This window comes from Zootoca vivipara, chromosome 2 (assembly GCF_963506605.1).
Source record: "Zootoca vivipara chromosome 2, rZooViv1.1, whole genome shotgun sequence".
NCBI classification, from domain to species: domain Eukaryota; kingdom Metazoa; phylum Chordata; class Lepidosauria; order Squamata; family Lacertidae; genus Zootoca; species Zootoca vivipara.
This window is the reverse complement of record NC_083277.1, coordinates 10,537,787-10,562,992: the sequence shown is the minus strand read 5'-3', so window position 1 is coordinate 10,562,992 and position 25,206 is coordinate 10,537,787. Positions and strand designations below refer to the sequence as shown.

Genomic DNA, 25,206 nt, shown 5'->3' with positions numbered 1-25,206 from the left:
ATGCCCGACCTGAAGAATATGGAGCAGATGATTCAGCAGGGGAAACACAGCCCAGAATAAGTAAGGAGGTAGTACAAGAATACTTGGCTAGTTTAGATGTATTCGAGTCTCCAGGGCCAGATGAACTACATCCAAGAGTATTAAAAGAACTGGCAGAGGTGATTTCAGAACCACTGGCAATAATCTTTGAAAATTCCTGGAGAACAGGCGAAGTTCCAGCAGACTGGAGGAGGGCAAATGTTGTCCCTATTTTCAAAAAGGGGAAAAGAGAGGACCCAAACAATTACCGCCCAGTCAGCCTGACATCAATACCAGGAAAGATTCTAGAGCAGATCATTAAGCAAACAATCTGTGAGCACCTAGAAAGAAACTCTGTGATCACTAAAAGTCAACATGGGTTTCTGAAAAATAAGTCATGTCAGACTAATCTGATCTCATTTTTTGACAGAATTACAAGCCTGGTAGATGAAGGGAACACTGTGGATGTAGCCTATCTTGATTTCAGCAAGGCCTTTGACAAGGTGCCCCATGATATTCTTGTAAAGAAGCTGGTAAAATGCGGGCTAGACAATGCTACCATTCAGTGGATTTGTAACTGGCTTACTGACCGAACCCAAAGGGTGCTCATCAATGGCTCCTCCTCATCCTGGAGAGTAGTGACTAGTGGGGTGCCACAGGGTTCTGTCTTGGGCCCAGTCTTATTCAACATCTTTATCAATGACTTGGATGATGGGCTTGAGGGCATCCTGAGCAAGTTTGCAGATGACACCAAATTGGGAGGGGTGGCTAACACCCCAGAGGACAGGATCACACTTCAGAATGACCTTAACAGATTAGACAACTGGGCCAAAGCAAACAAGATGAATTTTAACAAGGAAAAATGTAAAGTACTACACTTGGGCAAAAAAAATGAAAGGCACAAATACAGGATGGGAGACACCTGGCTTGAGAGCAGTACATGTGAAAAGGATCTAGGAGTCTTGGTAGACCACAAACTTGACATGAGTCAGCAGTGTGATGCAGCAGCTTAAAAAGCCAATGCAATTCTGGGCTGCATCAATAGGAGTATAGCATCTAGATCAAGGGAAGTAATAGTACCACTGTATTCTGCTCTGGTCAGACCTCACCTGGAATACTGTGTCCAGTTCTGGGCACCACACTTCAAGAAGAATACTGACAAGCTGGAACGTGTCCAGAAGAGGGCAACCAAAATGGTCAAAGGCCTGGAAACAATGCCTTATGAGGAATGGCTTAGGGAGCTGGGTATGTTTAGCCTGGAGAAGAGAAGGTTAAGGGGTGATATGATAGCCATGTTCAGATATATAAAAGGATGTCATATAGAGGCATAGCTGCCAAGTTTTCCCTTTTCTCGCGAGGAAGCCTATTCAGCATGAGGGAAAATCCCTTAAAAAAAGGGATAACTTGGCAGCTATGTATAGAGGAGGGAGAAAGGTTGTTTTCTGCTGCTCCAGAGAAGCGGACACGGAGCAACAGATTCAAACTACAAGAAAGAAGATTCCACCTAAACATTAGGAAGAACTTCCTGACAGTAAGAGGTGTTCGGCAGTGGAATTTGCTACCAAGGAGTGTGGTGGAGTCTCCTTCTTTGGAGGTCTTTAAGCAGAGGCTTGACAGCCATATGTCAGGAATGCTTTGATGGTGTTTCCTGCTTCGCAGGGGGTTGGACTGGATGGCCCTTGTGGTCTCTTCCAACTCTATGATTCTATGATTCTATGCTTGTTTGGCAATAAATCTTCAAGTTAATTATGTCTTGCATACTGTGTTATCAAGCCGACAGCCTGGACTCCTGACACCCAGGGTCTCTGCTAGTCAGCTTCTCGAGCTTTTCCTGATGTCCTAATCTGCATCCTGATCTCTGTTCCAGGAATGGTGGCCTGTGGAAAATGTGGTTAAGTCCCCAAAGTCTGAGCAGGATCCCTTGGACACAGAGAACATCCATCTCTCTGCAAGGGCTGAAGGAGAGAGTGAAGAAGAGACCTGCTTTCTGGGTAAGGGTTGGGGTCTGGGTCTGGGTTGGGGTCTGGTTCCTTGGGTGCTTTTGCAATTTTCAGAGGATCCAGCAGAAGCCATTTCCTCTCTCCTGCCTGAAATTCTCAGACAATGGGATTGCCAGAACCTCTGAGTTAGCCTTTTGCAACACAGTACCCTCCAGACATTATGAGACTTCCACCTCCCCTCACCCACAGCCAGCATGGACAATGGAATGATGGGAGTTGTAGTCTAACAACTTCCAGGACGCTTCAAGTTGGAGAAGGATGCTGTGGGAAGAGAGCCCAATGATCAGCCTCTAAGCAGAAAGTAGTTCCAATGTTAAATTCATGGAGAGAGAATAATAGAATCATAGAATCATAGAGTTGGAAGAGACCACAAAGGCCATCCAGTCCAACCCCCTGCCAAACAGGAAACACCATCAAAGCATTCTTGACATATGCCTGTCAAGCCAAGAAGAGGGAGAACCATCTCTAGGAAGCTGACATGCTTTCTGTGATGGAATGATCGACATGGCACGATACTGAATTTCTTCCATAGTTTTCTTCCACATGAGGTTTTGCGTGCCATCAGTGTACACAGAAGCATTGAATTTATGAACATGTTTTGCACAGTTGTGTGCAGGGAGGGCTTGGAAAAAGAAGGATAAGCGAATTGTGTAAACTTGCCAATGTTACAGACTGGGTTTGTGTCTGAGAGGTATAATATTGTATAGCACCCCTGTAATTGTATCCATCTCTAAGCTTACTTGGAGATACTGTGGTACAAACTTGGTACAAATTTCAAAATGTGTACACAAAGCCAACAAAGAGACACACAAGTTTATAGTGGCACCAGCTTTCCTTTTCAAGATTTCACTTTGTCCGAATGCAGCCCACAAAAGCTTAGGCCATAATACATTTATCAGCCTTTAAGGGCTTCTAAAGATGAAAAAAAAAGAAGCATAGTTAATCTATGGACTTCAATCCTACAGGAGACAGTTACGGCCAGCAACTTGGATAACTTGTCTGCGCTCTGCCTTCGCAGTCCTAAGCAATAATACTTCTTAATAATAGTTTCCGGAAAGCACCGGAAGGCAGAGGGCTCTTGTGGTCAAATCTTCTTGCTGGTTTCCCACAGGCATGTGGTTGGCCCTTGTGAGAACAGCAGGCTCTTCTTATGTTCTAATATATTGCAATATTTTTACAGTTACACTTGACATAATAACACTTAAGTTTGAATTATTTCTCAGATGAGAGACTTCTACTCGAGTCTGAGATCATTTCCTCACTTGAAAAAGAAAAATACAGAGATATGTCTAAGAAGCCAATTCCACCCTATATCTGTATGATAAAATGGTGCTGCTTTATTGTGTGAATGGAGTGGTCTTCGGTTGCTCTTGCCATTATCTCATATGCTTTTCTAAAATTTTGGAACATAGAGAGGACAGTGGAGAAGGAAACGGTGTTAAAATAAGAAAAGGTGCAGATTGGGATTGATGTGTGTTCGGTTCCTTTTTTGTCTTTATTGAAAATCTAACAGGATTCTGTTTCCTCCCCACTCCCAAACAGATCAGAATTCTATGGAGCCACCTGTGAATTCATTGGGAAGAACAAAGAAACAGTTTAAATGCATGGAATGTGGGATGTGCTTTAGTCACAGTGGAAAACTGAGGATACACCAACAAACACACACAGGGGAGAAACCATTTGAATGTATTGACTGTGGAAAGAGCTTCAGTCAAAGTGGAAATCTTAGAATACATCAACGAACTCACACGGGGGAGAAACCATTTAAATGTATTGAATGTGGAAAGAGCTTCAGTGAAAGTGGACATCTTAGAAGACATCAACGAACTCACACGGGGGAGAAACCATTTAAATGTATTGAATGTGGTAAGAGCTTCAGTGAAAGTGGAGCACATAGAATACACCAACGAACTCACATGGGGGAGTACCCATTTATATGTATTGAATGTGGTAAGAGCTTCAGTATAAAAGGAGCACTTAGAATACACCAACAAACTCACACGGGGGAGAAACCATTTAAATGCATTGAATGTGGTAAGAGCTTCAGTCAAAGTGGACATTTTAGAAGACATCAACGAACTCACACAGGGGAGAAACCATTCAAATGTATTGACTGTGGTAAGAACTTCACTAAAGATGGAGCACTTAAAAAACATCAACAAACTCACACAGGGGAGAACCCATTTAAATGTATTGAATGTGGAAAGAGCTTCAGTCAAAGCGGACATCTTAAAATACACCAACGAACTCACACGGGGGAGAAACCATTCAAATGTATTGACTGTGGTAAGATCTTCAGTAGAAATGGAGCGCTTAGAATACACCAACGAACTCACACGGGGGAGAAACCATTTAAATGTATTGAATGTGAAAAGAGCTTCAGTGGAAGTGGAGCACTTAGAATACACCAACGAACTCACACGGGGGAGAAACCATATAAATGTATTGAATGTGGTAAAATATTCAGTATAAATGGAGCACTTAGAATACACCAACGAACACACACGGGGGAGAAACCATTTAAATGTATTGAATGTGGAAAGAGCTTCAGTGGAAGTGGAGCACTTAGAATACACCAACGAACTCACACAGGGGAGAAACCATTTAAATGTACTGAATGTGGAAAGCACTTCAGTCAAAGAAGAGATCTTAGAATACATCAACGAATTCACACGGGGGAGAAACCATTTGAATGTATGCAGTGTGGAAAGAGCTTCAGTCAAAGCGGACATCTTAGAATACATGAACGAACTCACACGGGGGAGAAACCATTTAAATGTATTGAATGTGGAAAGAGCTTCAGTGGAAGTGGAGCACTTAGATCACACCAACGAACTCACACGGGGGAGAAACCATTTAAATGTATTGAATGTGATAAGAGCTTCAATCAAAGTGGAGACCTTAGAATACATCAACGAACTCACACAGGGGAGAAACCATTTAAATGTATTGAATGTGGAAAGAGCTTCAGTGGAAGTGGAGCACTTAGAATACACCAACGAACTCACACAGGGGAGAAACCATTTAAATGTATTGAATGTGGAAAGAGCTTCAGTCAAAGTGGAGACCTTAGGAAACACCAACGAACTCACACAGGGGAGAAACCATTTAAATGTATTGAATGTGGAAAGCACTTCAGTGAAAGTAGAGATCTTAGAATACATCAACGAATTCACACGGGGGGAAAACCATTTGAATGTATTGAATGTGGAAAGAGCTTCAATGAAAGTGGACATCTTAGAATACATCAACGAACTCACACGGGGGAGAAACCATTTAAATGTATTGAATGTGGAAAGAGCTTCAGTGGAAGTGGAGCACTTAGATCACACCAACGAACTCACACGGGGGAGAAACCATTTAAATGTATTGAATGTGGAACGAGCTTCAGTTCCAGTGGAGCACTTAGAATACATCAACGAATTCACACAGGGGAGAAACCATTTAAATGTATTGAATGTGGAAAGAGCTTCAGTGGAAGTGGAGCACTTAGATCACACCAACGAACTCACACGGGGGAGAAACCATATAAATGTATTGAATGTGGTAAGACCTTCAGCATAAATGGAGCACTTAGAATACATCAACGAACTCACACGGGGGAGAAACCATTTAAATGTATTGAATGTGGAAAGCACTTCAGTCAAAGTAGAGATCTTAGAATACATCAACGAATTCACACGGGGGAAAAACCATTTGAATGTATTGAATGTGGAAAGAGCTTCAATGAAAGTGGACATCTTAGAATACATCAACGAACTCACACAGGGGAGAAACCATTTAAATGTATTGAATGTGGAAAGAGCTTCAGTGGAAGTGGAGCACTTAGATCACACCAACGAACTCACACGGGGGAGAAACCATTTAAATGTATTGAATGTGGTAAGAGCTTCAGTCAAAGTGGAGACCTTAGAATACACCAACGAACTCACACCGGGGAGAAACCCTTTAAATGTATTGAATGTGGAAAGAGCTTCAGTAAAAGTGGAGACCTTAGAATACACCAACGAACTCACACAGGGGAGAAACCATTTAAATGTATTGAATGTGGAAAGAGCTTCAATCAAAGTGCGGACCTTAGAATACATCAACGAATTCACACAGGGGAGAAACCATTTAAATGTATTGAATGTGGAAAGAGCTTCAGTGGAAGTGGAGCACTTAGATCACACCAACAAACTCACACGGGGGAGAAACCATTTGAATGTATGCAATGTAGAAAGAGCTTCAGTCAAAGTAGAACACTTAGAATACATCAACGAACTCAACACAGGGGAGAAACAATTTAATGTGTTGAATGTGGAAAGAGCTTCAGTGGAAGTGGAGACCTTAGAATACATCAACCAAGTCACATGGGGGAGAAACCATTTAAATGTATTGAATGTGGAAAAAGCTTTAGTCCAAATGGTTACCTTAGAAAACATCAGCTAACTCACACATGATGAAAACTACAGATCTATTGAATGTGGAAAGGGCTTCAGAGGTAATGGAGACTTTCATATTCATTAGCAAATGCACACAGGGGAACCCATATAAATGTATGGAGTGTTCCACTCAGGGTTCACTACTTACATCAAGAATCTCATAAAGGGGGAAAGCTGTTTTAAATGCATGGAATGTGTGAGATGTTCTAGTGTTTGTACGTAAATTAGTATGTATTAAAGTAAGGAAGGTCACATATACTAAATGTATAAAATAAGTGGCAGCTTGTTGCTAGATAAACAGGGAGAGAGTGTGAATATGGAATGCTCAAGGTGTGTGTTGAATCTGTTGCATTTAGAGGTCCGCTCTTCACTGCCAAAATGATGGGTTGCCCTTGTCTTGTAGATCAGCATTCCAGGCACTCATTACTTGAACTTTGCATAATCAATTGAAGACCTTTTTGCAGATAGTTTTTTCCAGCTGAATGAAAAGGTCTCTCTTTTAAATGTTCATTTGGGATTCCTTTTAAAACTGTTTATATATATATATATATAATTGATTTTATAAAATACAAACAAAAAACCCCAGATATTTCATGCCAATTATCCATAGCTACAATATTGTTCATAAATGCACAATAAAAAGATAAATAAAAAGTATTTTTAAAAAGCATGAAAGAAAAAAAATGCATATAATTCCTATCATTTACCATAACATCATAGACTTCCTCAACTCCCCCCCACGTTGAGTCCATATTCTGATATTGTTTAGGCAGTTTTCACGTTATTATCTTATATCATCTTAATAAATTTCTTTCTAAACTTTCCTATTCTTATCTCTCTAAAAATACCAATTATATTCACTTAACATTTAATTAACCTTTCCCAATTTAATAATTTTTAATTTTCCATTATTCTCTGTTTTACATCTCCCCTTTGCTTACTCTTTTTACCATCAATGAATCACAATTTTAATATTAGCTCTTGTCTTCTAATTACATTTACACATTTTAAAATTATTTCATCCCCCTTCTCCTGAATCTAGGCTTCCCAGGCGCAACAGCGAATTCCATATGTCATACCAGTTTCGGACCTTGCAAATCAATCCAACAACATAAATATTGCATCATTTACCCCACTCCCACCTTTTCCCAACACTTCCACCAAAATTTCTTGAACATCTTCTGCTGTCTTTTCATTTCTCCACCTGTTTCCCATGTTGTGGATCTCAACCTTCTAATTATAATGTCACATTACCTTCCACCCTCTCTTCTCTCTCTCTCTCTAAAAACAAGTTCCACTGTGCACCTTGCCCACCTCCTCTCACTAGGATGGCAACCGCCCACTCTGGTCCTTTTTTGAGGACTCCTAATGTCAAACCTATACCCTGTTTCACATCTCTCACTTGTGGAACAATCTGACAGTCATTTTCCTCCTCTTCTGTAAAGTCATTAAATTCCTTAGATTCCAAAACATTGTCTAAAATTTGTGGTTGGTCCTCTTGTTCCTCTGCATAGTACAATGTTGTCAATCCTTTTCCCAGTCCATTATTTTCATGCAGCAGTTTATTCGCCACATCCAGCTCATTTTTGATATCCAAAAGCTGTAAAAGTATACAGTCTAAGTCTTGTGATTGTATTATGTCTAGAGCAATCTTTGAGTCTCAGATTTCATGCGAAAGCTGCAAGTTGCCAAACAGGAAATGGCAGAGGTCTAATTTCCAAGCCTCAAATACCATTTTGAAGTCCAAACTGGTTTTCATCTCCTGATACTATTTATAAGTCAAAAATCCTTGTCCAAAATCTTTAATACAATTTCAAATTTCATTTAAACTTCACACTACACAATCTTACAGATATAATCCAGTTTTTGTTTTTCCAGCATTACAAAATCCATTCACTGTTCCCCCCAGGGACCCAGATCCAGTGTCCAGAGGGATTTTCTTTAAATACCTCAAAGTTTTGCAGGAAATTTAATATAATCCACTCTTCTCCCTTTTTCCTGCTCCAGGAGAAGAGTTTTAGGTCAAATTCTCGGTAAATTGAAAGCTTCCTTTCCCCTTCACAGCTAGGGGTTAGCTTACTGCATCATGATACTTCAATGGAGGCGCTCAATTTCCTTTTTCAATCAACCCCCGTGGCCAATTATTGAAATTCCGAATCCAAATTTTTTAACCTCTTTTGTACTTACAAGATCCTAATGTCCAATTCTTCAATTAAGAATTCTTAATCCTTTGCTGCTGCTGCCTCATTTTAGTCACCGCTGCCGGTAAAGGAGCAGGCGAGGCAGAAGCGCAAGTGCGGGTGGCTCCGTGTGCCGCCTCGGCAATGGCTGGAAATGGCCTCCTCCCCTCTGTGGGGCGTGGACGTTGACCACGCCTCCTGGGGGATCCCGGCCACGTCATCGCCAGCCCACCAATCGGGTGGCTGGGGGTGGGGGGCGTGGCTGGTGTGCCCCCCTAGTTTTGATCCTGAGTACGCCCATGACCGTAATAAAGCACTGCTATAATTATATATAATTATACATAATATTCTTAAATTTTTAGTTTCATTCGCCTTTTCCGTGCTGAAATGTCACAACCTGAACGACCATGGCTCCCCCCCCCCCAGTTTTGATCCTGGGTACGCCCCTGTTACCTTTCCTTCTCTGCTTCCATGCAGTCCTGACAAAAAAAATCAAACCTCCATGCCAATGCTTTTAGCCCCTGAAGAGGAGCTCCTCTTGGTGTCAAGGGAGGGGCCCAAGGGAGCATCTGGAGTCCTGCCATTGCTTCTGTCCCTGGCCCCTTCCCCTCCTCTCTCGACCATCCCAGGGCCACTCTTGACTCCACAGAAGGAGACGGGATCTGTCTGTGATGGTGAGATGTCCTGGCTGGTTGAAGGACCACTTCCTGTTTCCTGGAGCTCCATCCTCCTTTCTCATGCAAGGTGGAATCATGAAGCAGGTGAAGGCTGAGCACACCTAAGGGTGACACCGAGGTGGGGTGTGTGGATTCTGCTTAACTTTTCCCCGTCTGGATCAAACTCCACACAAAAAAGGGGCAGTTGGAGAGCACAATCAGTTTTATGGAGCTGCGTTGAAAGGCATTGTTTCGTGACACTAAGAGCCCTTTCTCAAATGAACAGTTAAGCATTAAGAGAATTTAAACTACACACACTGAATGGGGTAATGGTGTGTTGGGCCCAAGATCTTCTTGGATATACCAGTAATATTCATATGAATGAGTGTGAGAAACTATGGAAGGAGACATAAAGTTCTCTGTAGTCTCAGAGAAAATATGAAGATGCTATACAGATGGCATCTTACCCCGACCAAATTGGCCAAAATGTATCAAAATAGATCAGAAGTTTGTTGGAGATGAAAACTGGGTAAAGGCTCGTATATGCATGTGTGGTGGGAATGTAAGAGAGTAAGAGACTTTTGGGACATCATATATAATTAATTTTTAAACTATTAAAATTTCCATTCATAAAGAGACGAGAAGCCTTCGTTTTAGAAATACAGTCATACCTCATGTTACAACCTCTGCAGGTTACGTCTTTTCAGGTTGCGTCCCGCTGCGACCTGGAAGTACCAGAAAGGGTTACATCCGGGTTTCGCCACCCGCACATGCACAGTAGCGCTAAATCGTGCTTTGCACATGCGCAGAAGCACCGAATTGCGTCACGTGAGTGCGCAGACACAGCGCTTCAGGATGCGGCCTTTTCATGTTGCAGAAGGGGCCTCCGGAATGGATCCCGTTTGCAACCAGAGGTACCACTGTAGCACCAACAGAATTTTTTTTTTAATGCAGGCAATTCTTCATGTATGCAACGACAGCAGCCAGAATTTTGGTAGCGAAGAACTGGAAAAGCAAAAAGTCTCCCACAAAAACAGAATGGCAGCTTAAAATGAAATAATACATACAACTGGCAAACATGACAAGGGAGAGTTTGAGGACACTCGAAGCAGAAGGTTAATAAAGAATGGATCATGTTTAAAGAGTATTTGAAAAATTATTCTGATTACAAAAGTCTCCTGGCAGATCTTGTGTGATTCTTGTAATAAAACTGATAAATAATGGAATCTCTTTGATAAGACCTGGGAAAACAAAATAACAGTAAGGCACTGTAATAACAAAATGAGAAACAGTACGATGAGAATAATTGGAATTACCTTTTAAATACTTTATTCCTTTATCTTTATCATTTTTTAACTTTTATTTTTATTTGGTAAAATAGATGTAAATTGATTGAATGGTAGTTTGTGATGATATTACTGTATTGTTGGGTATTGTTATGTAATTTAATGTTGTTTGTTTAAATAAATAATGAAAAGAAAGAAAGAAAAGTGCTCAGAAACTTCAACTAGCTCAAAAAGCTGCAGACACAATGCTGACATAAAAAGGTAAAGGTAAGGTACCCCTGACTGTTAGGTCCAGTTGCAGATGACTCTGGGGTTTCATGCTCATTTCGCTCTATAGGCCGAGAGAGCCGGCATTTGTCCGCAGACAGCTTCTGGGTCATGTGGCCAGCATGACTAAGCCACTTCTGGTGAACCAGAGCAGCACATGGAAACGGTGTTTACCTTCCAGAGCAACCTTCCGATCAGCAAACCCTAGGCTTTGTGGTTTAGCATGCTCTGTGGTTTAGCATGCAATGGTCGGCGGGTGGGTAGGCTATCCGGTGTATGTGGACACAACAACCATAAACAGACCTGCTTGTGGGGCTGGATGAAACTTTCTATCAGGCCGGATGAGGTCCTTGGCTGGACTTTGGACACACCTGCCTTAGGATGTCCTTATTTTCATTGGATAAATGCTGGAGGGTCAATAGTTGTCCGACCTCCAAGCCATCTGAAGGCAATCCTGTATACTAGGGAAGGTTTTTTTTTAATGTTTAATGTTTTACTATTTTTTATATATGTTGGAAGCTGTGCAGAGTGCTAGGGCAACCTAATAAGATGTGTGGGTTATAAATAGTAAAATTATCATTATAAAATGGGGCATCCCCATTTTCATCAGCTAAATGTTTGCAGGAATGGAAAGAACAGGCATTCTGGTGCCTTCGATTCAGCAGGGTGCCATCGTTCCAGTTTCCTGAAATGGTATTTCAGGAATTTTTCATGATGAGGATTTAGAAACCAGTGACTGCACACCAGACCACAAGGAGACTTATTTGTAGAACATACTGGATAGCTTATAAGATGCAAGATTCCAATGATGTGATAAATTTTGAGAAACAGCTTTCTAAACAAAACCCACTTATTATAGAAGACACAGAAAGGGTATAGAAAGGGAAAGTTTTGTGCGGGGGTTTTAACCTTTGGAATGCTGTTTCACACTTTATGTCCACTTTTTCTCACATGGGGCTTGAACCCACAACCCTGAGATTAAGCATATCACGCTCTACCTACTGAGCTATGATTTGTGTGATTTGTGGGACGCTGATAGTGGGGTGTGAACACCCCTAGAGAAGGGTGCAAAGATTTGTCCCCTGCTGCTCCAGAGCTGTTGTTGTTTAGTCGTTTAGTCATAGCACGCCAGGCACTCCTGTTTTCCACCGCCTCCCGCATGTTGGTGAAGCTCATGTTGGTGGCTTCGAGAACACTGTCCAACCATCTCATCCTCTGTCGTCCCCTTCTCCTTGTGCCCTCCATCTTTCCCAACATCAGGGTTTTTTTCCAGGGAGTCTTCTCTTCTCATGAGGTGGCCAAAGTATTGGAGCCTCAGCTTCAGGAGAGTTTTGACTAAACGGGATCCACCTGGAGAAGGAACTGGCAAGCCACTCCAGTATTTTGCCAAGAAAACTCCATGGACAAAGACAACAGGCTCCAGAGCTAGGAATGGACCAAATCTAATAGGGTTGATCTCTTTGCCCTGACAGTGAAGAGCAGAACCTCCAGTATCAGAAGCAGCGTACTGCAAATACGAGGGCAGGGGAAGCAGCAGGGAAGTTTCAACGCCTGCACGATGCATTCGCCTTGCAAGGGGGCGCATCCAGCCCTGCAGCCTCCCATGGCCCAACCCACAGCCAGCGAGCTCCGATGCTCAGAGAGGCAGGAAACGGGGCCAGGCAGGGGGACTCGAGAGCGGCTGCACTTTCCTGTCCCCCCGCCGAGGAGAGCGGAGGAGCAGCGGGCAGTGGCCTGGCGAGTTTCCCCGGAGAAGAGCCGGATTCCGGTGCAGGGACGGAGCGAGGAGTCAGAGGTGCAGGAGGCGGGGCGGGGGGGCAGGAGGACGAAACAAGATGGGGACGAGGAGAGCACGTGCCGCTCGCCTGGCAGGATCAGGCCCCGAGTCCAGGCAGAGGCTGCAGAGCGCTCCCCAACCTAGCATTAAGGGGAAGGGGCTCAGCTCTGCCGGAGGGCACAGGGGCAAACATCTCTTCAGGACCTTGCCTGAGACCCTGGGGAGCTGCTCCCTTCAGTCCTATAGACGATGCTGAGCTCAAGGGGCACAATGAGGGGTCGAAGGCAGCTGCTGCTTCGCGATGGAGGCTGCATGTAGTCGCCCACTGATCAGCGGCGTTCCTGGGGCTTTTGCCGCCCCTCTCCCTGTCCCTCATCAGGGAGCCCCGTCCTCTTCCACGGTCCTCCCTCCGCTCCGACTGTCCTCCCCTCTCGCCTGCTTCTGCCTCCCTGCGGTGGCTGCAAGGGCGATGAGTGGGTTCAGGGGGCGGAGAGGGAAGGCGAGGCAGGGGGGGGGAAGGAAGAGCAGTGCAGCAGGGAGGGAGGTGCCCCTCTCACTCTGCAGCCCCCTGGCACCCTTTGCCTTTTCCTCTGCCAGTGCCATTGATAAACCTATCACCCTCCTTCGTGAATCGGTCTGATCACCTTTTAAAGCTCTCCTAACCATCCTGTGGCAATGATGTCCATCAGATTCATTTAGCAAGGAAATGGCTTCTTTTCCCTGCCCCAAATCAAGGTACACTGTGCCTGCACATGGAGGTTCTGTTGATCTGTCACAGCTAATAAAATAGTTGATAGATCTATTTCCCCGGAGAATGCATCTGATCTTTTTCCAAGCTATCAAAGCTAGTGACCTCTTGGGTCTGTGTGTAAATAAGTGAGTCGGGCTTAAGCTTGTTTCTTTAAAGGTTTTATCTTCCCCCTTCCTCAATAGCACTGCTGAGTTTTCAGATGAAGGCTGAGGGTTGAAGTGGGTGCCAGTTTTGAAAATGCAGAGGAAAGGAGGATTCTTTGGAAGTGGCATATGGAAATAAATTAATGATGATACAAATGTTGATGACAGTATTATAAAAGACTATGGAAGCAAAATTGAAATTAGTTATTAATATTCGGATTATTGCTCATTTCTATACTGCTTCATATTTTTAAGGAAAAAATCTCAAAGTAATTAGAGAGAAATCTCGATGCAGTTTGTGTTCCCAGGATGTTGAGAACATTAACTCTGTAGATCCAGGAGTTTTCTCCTCCTGATAGTCTCAGATTTGATTGTTCTTTCTGATAGAGCAGGAGGAAGGAAACATTTATGGCCTTAAAGCTGCATTGATTCTGGAGGCCACATTCCAGTGAGCTGTGTGGCCAATGTATTCACATGCATGCACCATGCTTTAAAATATTGTTGGTCAGTATTCCTTTTGTTTGTTTGTTTCTTAGGCTGTACAGACACCATACATTTAAACCCCCAGAGAATCATGGGAATTGTAGTTTATTGCTACAGTTCTCAGGACCCTTAACAAACCAGCTTGCAGGATTTGTTGGGTGAAGCCATGTACTTTAAATGTTAGGTGGGTCTGTCACAGCCTTAATCCTATACAAAGATCTGTTGTTGCCTTTCCAACATGCTTGAAGTTGCATCCAGGATCAGCATTCCCTGGCCACTGAACATGCTCAGTGCTCTTACTGAGTTGTTTTTGGATTCCCCTACCACTGCCTTGGTTCCCCCACCCCCAAATATTATTTGTACTTCAGTAAACCTTGAAGTATCTTCGAGTCTTCGGATAACTTCATCTCGTCCATGGGTGGGGTCGTTTGGGCGACATTGTCATTCACAGCCTGAACATAAGAAATAGAAAGAGTAATAAGATACAGGTGAAACTCGGAAGATTAGAATATCGTCGAAAAGTGCATTTATTTCAGGAATGCAACTTATTATTTTTTATTTTTATTTTAATTTTTACAAATGCTTTCTTTTTGAAATGCCACAGTAATAAAACAAATAGTTACAATAATACAAATATAAACAAAAATCGCTGTTACATTTCATTAATTACATTCCATTTATAATTGATCCGCCTAATGACAAATAATTACAATTCCAACAAATAAAGGCTTGACATACTGTATCTTGCTTTGCATGTCATGTATCTATCTCATATATTGGTTTCACCTTTTAAGGTGTTTCTGAAATAAATGCACTTTTCAACAATATTCTAATTTTCCGAGTTTCACCTGTATTTCAAAATCTGGCTAATGGTTTAAAAATGTGCTTTTGTTTTTATTCTTGATTTTTATTCTACACCGGTATTTTACTTTGTGTTTATTTCTTTTCCAGCAGGGTAGTCTAAAAATTCAAGAGCAGGGACCAAGGAGACCCATTTGAAGTGAGAGCCTGGAATCCAAAGGAAAAAGATCTCCTGCCGGCCAAGTTGAGACATTCATGGATCTTCTGCCTCAGGCAGATTTACGTCAATTAAGCAGGAGCCAGAGGAGGGGCAGCCACAGCAGCACTGGGATGCCCAGTGGCAGGATTTCCTGAAGATGATGCAACCCCCTCGTTCAAGCTGGGAAACCCCACAGGCTCCCAGTCCTCCCCACTCTGGGGATGGTGTCCTCCTGGCCCCCTTCAGGGGAGCTGCGGATGACAGCCAGTGGCCCAGCGAGAGAGCAGGGGGGACAGACCAGACCCTGCTCCCAGACCCTGAGCGGCTTCCAGGAAAGGTAAGTGCCCTCCTCTCACCTGGGTTTCCAGCACCTGGAGGTCACAGGTCCAGTGCCTCTAGACATGGGGGTTCTGTTTAGCTATGGTGGTGAATATTCCTCCTCCCTGCACTTTCTCTCTAATCCACTTTAAAACGACTTGCTAGACCAAACTTTATTATACATGGGAGGTTTGCGATCATATTTCCTGATGTTGTTACTTTAACAAGCAACCACAGGGGACTTTGAACTTCATCAGAGCAGAAGCTACGTCAGAAGAGGGGTCCTTCCACCAACCCCCATTTTCCTCCTCTAAATTGCCTCAATTTCCAAAATGCTCTTTTCTCCACACTGAGGTTTAAATCTTGGCACGTCTTGCAGCCTTGGCACTGCCATGTGCAGTGTAAATAGAATAACACTTGCCTTCCTTGCAAGGTTGTTGCAAGATTTATTAAGATAATGGCTGGTTCAGATGACTGAATCACAGCCTGAAAATATGCTTTACAAATAGGCACAGTTTTTAAGGATTATTCGGCAAAGTTATGCTGAAACCTAAGTTGACCCAAGTTTAAAACAAAAATCTCTTGGGCATCAGAAGCAGAATGCAAAAAGAGAGGGCAAAAGAGAAGGACTTTGCATGGGTAGTTGCACAAATTTACCATCTGTGGTGCTGCACTCACAGCAAGGCTAAGAAATAGGGGGACTTAGAAGGTGCTAGTCCCATCTCCCCCTGCATCTGCCACCTGACCTAATTGTCCCAGTTTACCTCATGATTGGGCCGGCCCTGATGGTGAACTGTAATGAAACCAGGAAGTCTCTTATAAGCCATAACTAATGAACTTTCCATTTTGCCCAAACTAGGAAACTACAGCTGCCAGATTTGGAACAAGCCGGGATATTAAGATAACTTCAAACTGTGTTTGGTCAAAACAGGAAACTCTGTGTGATCAGTGGCTTCGTGGTTTGACTGTTCCCACTGCAAAGGGGCTGTGCAGTCAGGTGAAAGGCTTCTTCAAATCCCTCCTCATTGAGTCGATACACAATAGCTCAGAATGGGCCAACACATGTGAAGCATTCTGAATACTCTTTAACAGGGTAGTCCTGTGGCAGCCTACTCGGAAGCAAGCCACATTGAGTTCAGTGGGACATACTTCCATGTTAGCGTGTATAGGATAGTGGCCTACAGTTCTGTCCAAAAGCTATTTAACATTATTAACTCACCCAGTGTCATGAACACACCAGCCTAAAGCCAAGAAGTACACCCTGACTTAGAGAGCAGTCAGCAACAGAGAGGCTCATGTTTCTCTCAGGCAGCTGAGAGCCAACAGCTGCAGACTCCCACTCCTCTTGACACTGAAAGGAATTTAGATAACATGATAGCTGGAAGCAGGCTGCAACAAAGCCAAAGCTCCTAACAGGCACAGGCAGGCTCGTAGAGCAAGGCAGGGAGCTTTCCTTCACCGGAAGAGGAAGCAGCTGACCCAATGAGGCCAAAGAGTAGACGAATGGGAAGGGTTTAGACAGAAAACAAACCAAGAGACGCAAGGGTCATAGGTTCAGTATATTCTGCAGACGCCAGAAGGATTCTTCAGAAGGGTCAACTTGAGTGTACTTGATGGATGCTCGACGTCAGCTCTCCAAGGCTAATTGCTTGTTTGGCAATGAATCTTCAAATTAATTATGTATTGCGTACTGTGTTACCAAGCCGACACCCAGGGTCTCTGCTAGTCAGCTTCTCAAGCTTTTCCTGATGTCCTAATCTGCATCCTGATCTCTGTTCCAGGAATGGTGGCCTGTGGGAAATGTGGTTAAGTCCACAAAGTCTGAGCAGGATCCCTTGGACACAGAGAACATCCATCTCTCTGCAAGGGCTGAAAGAGAGAGTGAAGAAGAGGCCTGCTTTCTGGGTAAGGGTTGGGATCTGGGTTGGGGTCTGGGTCCTTGGGTGCTTTTGCAGTTTTTGGAGGGTCCAGCAGAAGCCATTTCCTCTCTCCTGCCTGAAATTCTCAGACAATGGGATTGCCAGAACCTCTGAGTTAGCCTTTTGCAACATAGTACCCCCCCAGACATTATGAGATTCCAACTCCCCTCACCCACAGCCATCATGGACAATGGAATGATGGGAGTTGTAGTCTAACAACTTCCAGGACGCATCAAGTTGGAGAAGGATCCTGTGGGAAGAGAGCCCAATGATCAGCCTCTAAGCAGAAAGTAGTTCCAATGTTAAATTCATGGAGAGAGAGAAGAGGCAGAACCATTACATCTCTAGGAAGCTGACATGCTTTCTGTGATGGAATGATAGACATGGCACAATACTGAATTCCTTCCATAGTTTTCTTCCACATGAGGTTTTGCGTGCCATCAGTGTACACAGAAGCATTGAATTTATAGGCATGATTTGCACAGTTGTGTGCAGGGGTGGCTTGGAAAAAGAAGGATAAGTGAATTGTGTAAACTTGCCAATGTTACAGACTGGGTTTGTGTCTGAGAGGTATAATATTCTGGAAAGCACCGGAAGGCAGAGGGCTCTTGTGTTCAAATCTGCTTGTTGGTTTCCCACAGGCATCTGGTTGGCCCCTGTGAGAACAGGATGCTGGACCAGGTGGGCCTTTGCCCAATCCAGCAGGCTCTTCTTATGTTCTAATATATTGCAATATTTTTACAGTTACACTTCACATAATAACACTTAAGTTTGAATTATTTCTCAGATGAGAAACTTCTACTCGAGTCTGAGATCATTTCCTCACTTGAAAAAGAAAAATACAGAGATATGTCTAAGAAGCCAATTCCACCCTATATCTGTATTATAAAATGGTGCTGCTTTATTGTGTGAATGGAGTGGTCTTCTGTTGCTCTTGCCAGTATCTCATCTGCTTTTCTAAAATTTTGGAACATAGAGAGGACAGTGGAGAAGGAAACGGTGTTAAAATAAGAAAAGGTGCAGATTGGGATTGATGTGTGTTCGGTTCCTTTTTTGTCTTTATTGAAAATCTAACAGGATTCTGTTTCCTCCCCACTCCCAAACAGATCAGAATTCTATGGAGCCACCTGTGAATTCATTGGGAAGAACAAAGAAACAGTTTAAATGCATGGAATGTGGGATGTGCTTTAGTCACAGTGGAAAACTGAGGATACACCAACAAACACACACAGGGGAGAAACCATTTGAATGTATTGACTGTGGAAAGAGCTTCAGTCAAAGTGGAAATCTTAGAATACATCAACGAACTCACACGGGAGAAACCATTTAAATGTATTGAATGTGGAAAGAGCTTCAGTGAAAGTGGAGCACTTAGAAGACACCAACGAACTCACACGGGGGAGAAACCATTTAAATGTATTGAATGTGGAAAGAGCTTCAGTCGAAGTGAATCACTTAGAATACATCAACGAACTCACACAGGGGAGAAACCATTTAAATGTATTGAATGTGGAAAGAGCTTCAGTGAAAATAGAGCACTTAGAAAACATCAACGAACTCACACGGAGGAGAAACCATTTAAATGTATTGAAAGTGGAGCGCTTAGAAAACACCAACGAACTCACACAGGGGGGAAACCATAGATGTATATATTTCGGAAAGAGCTTCAGAGGGAATATACGGTATGTAAATATTGGAATACAATCTATGAAGAACTTTAAAAATTGTTAAAATTTACGTTTAGAAAAAGACCAGAAATATTTATATTAAACATAATACAGGAAGACATTAAAACGCTCTTAATGTATGGGATAGTTGCAGCAAGAGTTTTAATGTCTAGAAATTGGAAAAGTAAAAATCTACCCAGCATAACAGATTGGCAAACCTTAATGTTAGAGTACCTACAGTTGGCAAAAACAATGGGATGAATAAGAGGACAAACGAAACAAAAAACGCAGAAGGAATGGAGGATGTTTAAATAATATTTATCTGAAATCCTAATAGCAGATCTAAGCTAAACCTGGTATAAACAATAAAAAAGAAAGAGTGGGGGGGGGAAGAAAGAAAGAAAGAAATGAAATAGCAAGTAGATAGTTACAACTGCGATAAAATAATGAAATCATATAAACTACAGAGAGAGTAATTGGAATTTTTTTGTTGTTGATGTATTTTTCGTTTTGTATTTTTCTTTTTTAATCCTCTTTTTTATTTTTTATTGTATTTTTTGTTTAAATATATGTTGTTAAAGGTGTAAGTAAGGTGCAAAGTATATATGCCGTATTTTAAACTATTAAAACAATAAAGAATCTATTTTAAAAAATATAAAAAATGATGGGCTTCCCTTGTCTTGTGGATCAGCATTCCAGATGCTCATTACTTGAACTTTGCATAATCCATTGAAGACCTTTTTACTGATAGCACTTTCCAGCTGAATGTAAAGGTCACTGTGTTACATGTTAATTTGGGTTCCTTTCAAAACTCATCTCCTATTTTCTGTGCTCTTGTGTGCTTGTTTTGAGCTTTTTTAATTAAATATTTTCTGCATTGGCTTTTGACCTGTGGAAGGTGACCTGTTTTTTATGCTTCTTAGTTCATGTAAATATTTTAAAGAAATGTGTGAAAGAATTAGGGCTAGGGACTGAGGAGTGGGAGACATCATCGTTGTGAATGCAGGAGGTGGAGAGGGAGAGAAGAGAACTTCAGTTATTTGGTCAGGGCTGTTGCTAAAGGCCTTGGTGCAGCTTTTCTGGGAATTATAGTTTCAGGGTATTCAATTGTATGTGGTTGAGGAGGCTCAGAAATGTCTGAGAGGGTCCTCCCAGAACTACAGTTCCCAGAGTTTGTGGGAAGTGAAGATGACTGTCAAGTCTCTAGACAGAGGTTGGCAACCTAAGGCCAGCGGGCCAGTTCTGGCCAGAATGGGTTTTGTATCCAGCCCACGGACGGTCCAGAAATCGCCACATGGTTTTGATTCATATCATTTGGGCTGCACCATTTTTTCCCTCTTTCTACTTGACAGTGGTGCCTCCTCCCTCCCTCTTTCTGGCTTCTGGCTTCTCCCCCGCCCTGCAGAGGAAGGGGGCTAGCCTTTGATGGGTGCCAGCCGCATTGTTTCCCTCTGATTGGTTGCATCTTTCTTTCCTCCTCCCTCCCTCCTCCTAGAGCCAAGTGGAAGGGGCCTGGGCTTTGTTTGTGCCAGCGTGATTGCTCGACGGTAGCCATTTAAAGCTGCACCTCTCCGTCCCTCCCCTGCTCACTGCTCCTTTTGCCGCCGCCACCAAAGTGGGGCCCGAGAGCCCCGAGAGTGAGCGGGGTGGCAGACATGGGTACTGTTGGTCTGTTCACTTCCTCCATTGAACAAAGCTTCTAGATCCGGTGGACTCTGAGCGATCAATTTCTCCTTAAAAAAGAAGAAATTTGGACAATTTGGATACCGTGAGTAAAAGGGATAAATTTTAAATTCGATCAGGACTTTAATTCGGTCACGGAAGAGATTCTAAAAAGGAGGTCAGTCCTTTTCCGCTGTGGCAAAGTGAAAGCGATTGAATTTTTACTGCAGCCGGGAGAGAAATATTTTACTGCTAAACTTCCAAATTATGAACTTTAAAAATCCCCCCTGAGGCAGGGTTAGGGGGGAAGAGATAAAATTGATGTAGAACCCTGCAATAACAGGAATTTTTTTTACCATTTTTTCCCTCTCTGGAAGTGGAGACCAGGTCAGAGCGGCTAGACTCCATTGTGACCTCATAATAGAGAGGATACTTTTAACTTTTGTTTTCCTATTTGGAGCTTTAGAAGTTACTGTATTGGTCTGAACTGCTATAATTGGATTACAATTTTACTATATTGCAACATATAAACCTGTTCATCTGTTTGGAAACATAAATTGCCTTCTCAGGCACAGAAAATAAATTTAAACTGTCTGCTTAGACTGATGCTGTTGTATTGCTTCCAGCTATCTGTTGCTGGCTGTTTGCTATATCATGGCTTGACCTTGAAACTAACAGCTGCCAGCTGCTGTTTTTGTTATGGCTGCAGAACCAACTCCAAGTGTAAAACAAAAAATAGTAACGAGGAGGGCCTCCAGAGATCAGTCATTTGAAGAACAAGTTTTAGAAATTTTGGGAGAAATTAGAAAAGAAGTAAGATCAAATACAGAAGGTTTGCAAGCAAATACAGAAGGATTGCAACATTTTAGCAAAGACATAAAAGCCAATACAGCAGGCTTGCAAGACATTAAAAAAGAAATTGGAACATTGAGGAAAGAGGTTCAAGAAGTGAAAACAGAAATTTCGGGAGTGGATGCAAGAGTTATGGAGTTGGAATCAGTGAAGATTTTGGATCTGGAAAGACAGCAGGAATCAGCTCGGACGGCAATTGCTTTTCTGCAGTTGAGAGAGAAGGAATCACATTTAAGATCACGAGGTCTTCCAGAAATTGAACAAGGCAATTTGAAGGAAATCTTAATTCAGGAATTTGTGCCACATCGGGACCTGGTAAAGGAAGAAGTTGAAGTATCAATTGTGAAGGCCTACAGGTTTGGAGTAAGAGGGAAAAAATATTCAAAAATCATAAACGATTACCTGGTGGTCTTCCAGACTAAGGAACAAAGAGATAAAATTTTGGGACTGCATTATAAGAAGAATTTAAAGTTTCAAGAACACCAGGTCGTGCTCTTTTTAAAAAATTCCCAATTTTTTCCTGCAATTGAGGAATAATTACACAGATCTGGCAAGTGCCCTAAGGAAGAAAGGGGTCTTATTCTGCTGGGAATTTCATCAAGGCCTCTTCTTTAAATATCAACAAAGGAAAGTATGAATTAGAACAGTAGAGGAGAAGAGGTGATTCTTGGAGAAGAACGCTATAGATTTTGAGTCGGAAGTAGGACCAGGACCAGGATTGGCAACGGGAGCAGCGTAGTTATTAGGATTGGACATAGGAGCAGGAGCAGGAGTGGAAGCAGCGCAGTTATTTGGATTGGATATAGGAGCAGGAGCAGGAGCTGGAGCCGCACAGTAGATCAGCATGGCCTTGAGAATATGTTCATGGAATGCGAATGGTTTGAACCTAGGAGCCAAAGAAATCAAATTCATCACGTGTTGTTAAAACAAAATTTGGATGTGATATGTTTACAAGAAACTCTACTTTAAAAGGTTTCTAGCCCCTGTCTCTGGATGTGCAAAAAAAAATTTGGAAGTATTTGTTTTCATTCTTGGGGGCCATGTTATTTGGCGACCCTCTCTTTATCAAGAGCTAACTTCAGGGCTATGAGAGGCTAAGGCAGGGGTCCCCCAACTTACCTTGCCGAGGGCTGGTGCTGCCAGCACCAATCACGCTGCGGTCCAGAGCGTGCGCCCATACGCGGATGCATGCACAATTTCCGGCACACTTCCGGGTTGCCGGAACACCGGAAATAGCTTGTGTGCATGCACATGGGCCTCCTCCGGCTCGGAAGCGCACTGGAAATGACGCACATGTGCACAAGCTATTTCCGACGCTCCCGGCGACCTGGAAGTGGGCAGCTGCACTGCGCCACACCATGCTGGTAAGAGGGGGTTGCCGGGGCCACATAAAAGAGCCTCGCAGGCTGCATCCAGCCCCCGGGCCTTAGTTTTGGGAAGCTTGGGCTAAGGAAAAGCCTTTTGTTTGTTTTTAATTTTAAAAAACCCCAAAATGTGACAAATGTTTGTGGGGCCTCCACCTGCTGCTGCTGCTGCTGCTGCTGCTGCTGCTGCTGCTGCTGCTGCTGCTGCTGCTAAGGGAGCCCTGGATCTCTGCCTCAAATATCTGCCTTGATGGTAGCAGGATGGGAGAAGTCAAGTGTCCAGAATCAAAATGGAAAAGTATTTTCTGCATATTTCTTGAACGAAATGGGCATGTCTGAAACCTTAGACGAAGTTCAGGTTGACAACATGGAAGCTGTTGTTCATTAACCAATTAATGTCATATTTATCACTGCTGAGGAAAAGAGTCTACCCTTCAGAGAAACAAGGCAGCATTTCATACAATATAATGATGTCCTAAACAAACACTTAATCAGATATATTTGCCTTCTGGAAGGTGGGGCAAGATGCTGAGGGAATCTGTATTATATCTGGAGGAGAGAAGGGGGGAAAGGGAGTTCAGTGCACTCAGAAGACACCAGTTGTTGGTTGGAGTTGCATCTATAAAAAGTGCATACCCTTTGCCTTTCCATAAACAAATGGGGAGGAATGATGAGCTGGAATAGCTGTCTAGAAGGAAAGGTAACCTGGGAACTTCATGTTGATTGACCACCCCAGCTCCCTGACCCCAAGAAAAGGCTCATCTAGGGAGGCAGCTGCACATTACAACTAAACTCCATGTTATGCTGTCCAATAGCTATTTACTCAGACAGGGCTATTTTCATTCAGTTCTTAGTGTGTTCAGGGGCGTGTTACATTTCCTTTTCCCCCTTCCTTGCAGTCCTGACAAAAATCTATCCTCCACGCCAATGCTTTTAGCCCCAGAAGAGGAGCTCCCCTTGGTGTCAAGGGAGGGGTCCAAGGGAGCATCTGGAGCCCTGCCATTCCTTCTGTCCCTGGCCCCTTCCCCTTCTCTCTCGACCATCCCAGGGCCACTCTTGACTCCACAGCAGAAGACGGGATCTGTCTGTGATGGTGAGGTGTCCTGGCTGGCTGAATTACCACTTTTTGTTTCCTGGAGCTCCATCCTTCTTTCTCATGCAAGGTGGAGTCATAAAGCAGGTGAAGGCTGAGCACACCTAAGGGCGACACGGGGGGGGGGGGGGAGCTGGATTCTGCTTAACCATTGCCCGTCTGGATCAAAATCCACACACAAAAAGGGGCAGTGTGAGAGCACAATCAGTTTTATGGAGCTGCGCTGAAAGGCATTGCTTTGTGACACGAAGAGCCCCTACTCAATAAACAAGCATTAAGAGAAATTAAACTATATACACTATATATGTATTTGTATTTGCAGGCATTTATGTAAAGGTTGCCCCTTCAGCAGACACCATACACACAGACATAGACTACCAAAATCAACACAATCACTTCTGCAAATGTCCCCACAAAACACTTAATCACAGTTTTTCCTATCTATTAAAAGAGCCGCTGCTGCACATTACCAAATGTAGATTCAGGTAGGTAGCCGTGTTGGTCTGATGTAGTATATATACATATATATATATATATATATATATATATGTGTGTGTGTGTGTGTGTGTGTGTGTGTAAATAATAAAATTGTCCTGTAATACCTTAGAGACCAACTAGGTTTGTTCTTTTCTTGGTATAAGCTTTTGTGAAGTGTGCATGCACACGAAAGCTTATATGTACCAAGAACAAACCTAGTTGGTTTCCAAGGTGCTACAGGACAACACACACACACACACACGTAACAGTTCACTGATAAATGTAACAATAGCAAACCCAGATCAAGACAAGAGAGTGTGATTAACTTGGCTGGGAAACAGGGACATGTAAATATTTTTAGTGCAAGACAGGAGTGCCTGGCGTGCTATGGTCCATGGGGTCACGAAGAGTCGGACACGACTAAACGACTAAACAACAACAACAACAAAATATCTATTTTGCATCGCTTGATGGGTGTATGGTGGAGGTCAATGGAAGGGTGGGGGCAAGCCGTGATGCTCAGGTCTCTGTCGCCAGACCCTCTCAATTTGTGATGTATTTGTAATGTATCCATGATGTGATTTTAGGGGTGTTGTGGGTATCTCTGTAAAACTGATCAAAATGGGAGCCATCCCTTGTTCTGGGCATCCTTCCTTCCTACTTCATCCTGGTGGTGGTTGGAAGTTCTGTTGCAACAGTTTTTGTTTTTTGTTTAATAAAGATCAGGCCTACTGGCTGCTGTTTTGCTCCTATATTCCTGGCTGGTGTCTTTGTTTGGTAATCCAGGTGAGCCCAAGGATTTTCCTATAACAAGACCTTTGAACTCGCTCCTTAAAATGCAATCTGAACAAAACTGGTGAAGCAGTAAA

At 43.0% G+C, this 25,206-nt stretch overlaps 2 pseudogenes; both read left to right on the top strand.

The window, feature by feature from the left end:
- The window catches only part of LOC132591589 (zinc finger protein 729-like), a 41,604-nt pseudogene extending 33,883 nt beyond the window's left edge, over positions 1 to 7,721 (top strand).
- A 4,765-nt stretch (positions 7,722 to 12,486) lies between these two features.
- On the top strand, positions 12,487 to 22,609 carry LOC132591579 (gastrula zinc finger protein xLCGF3.1-like; annotated as a pseudogene).
- Positions 22,610 to 25,206: the final 2,597 nt, after the last annotated feature.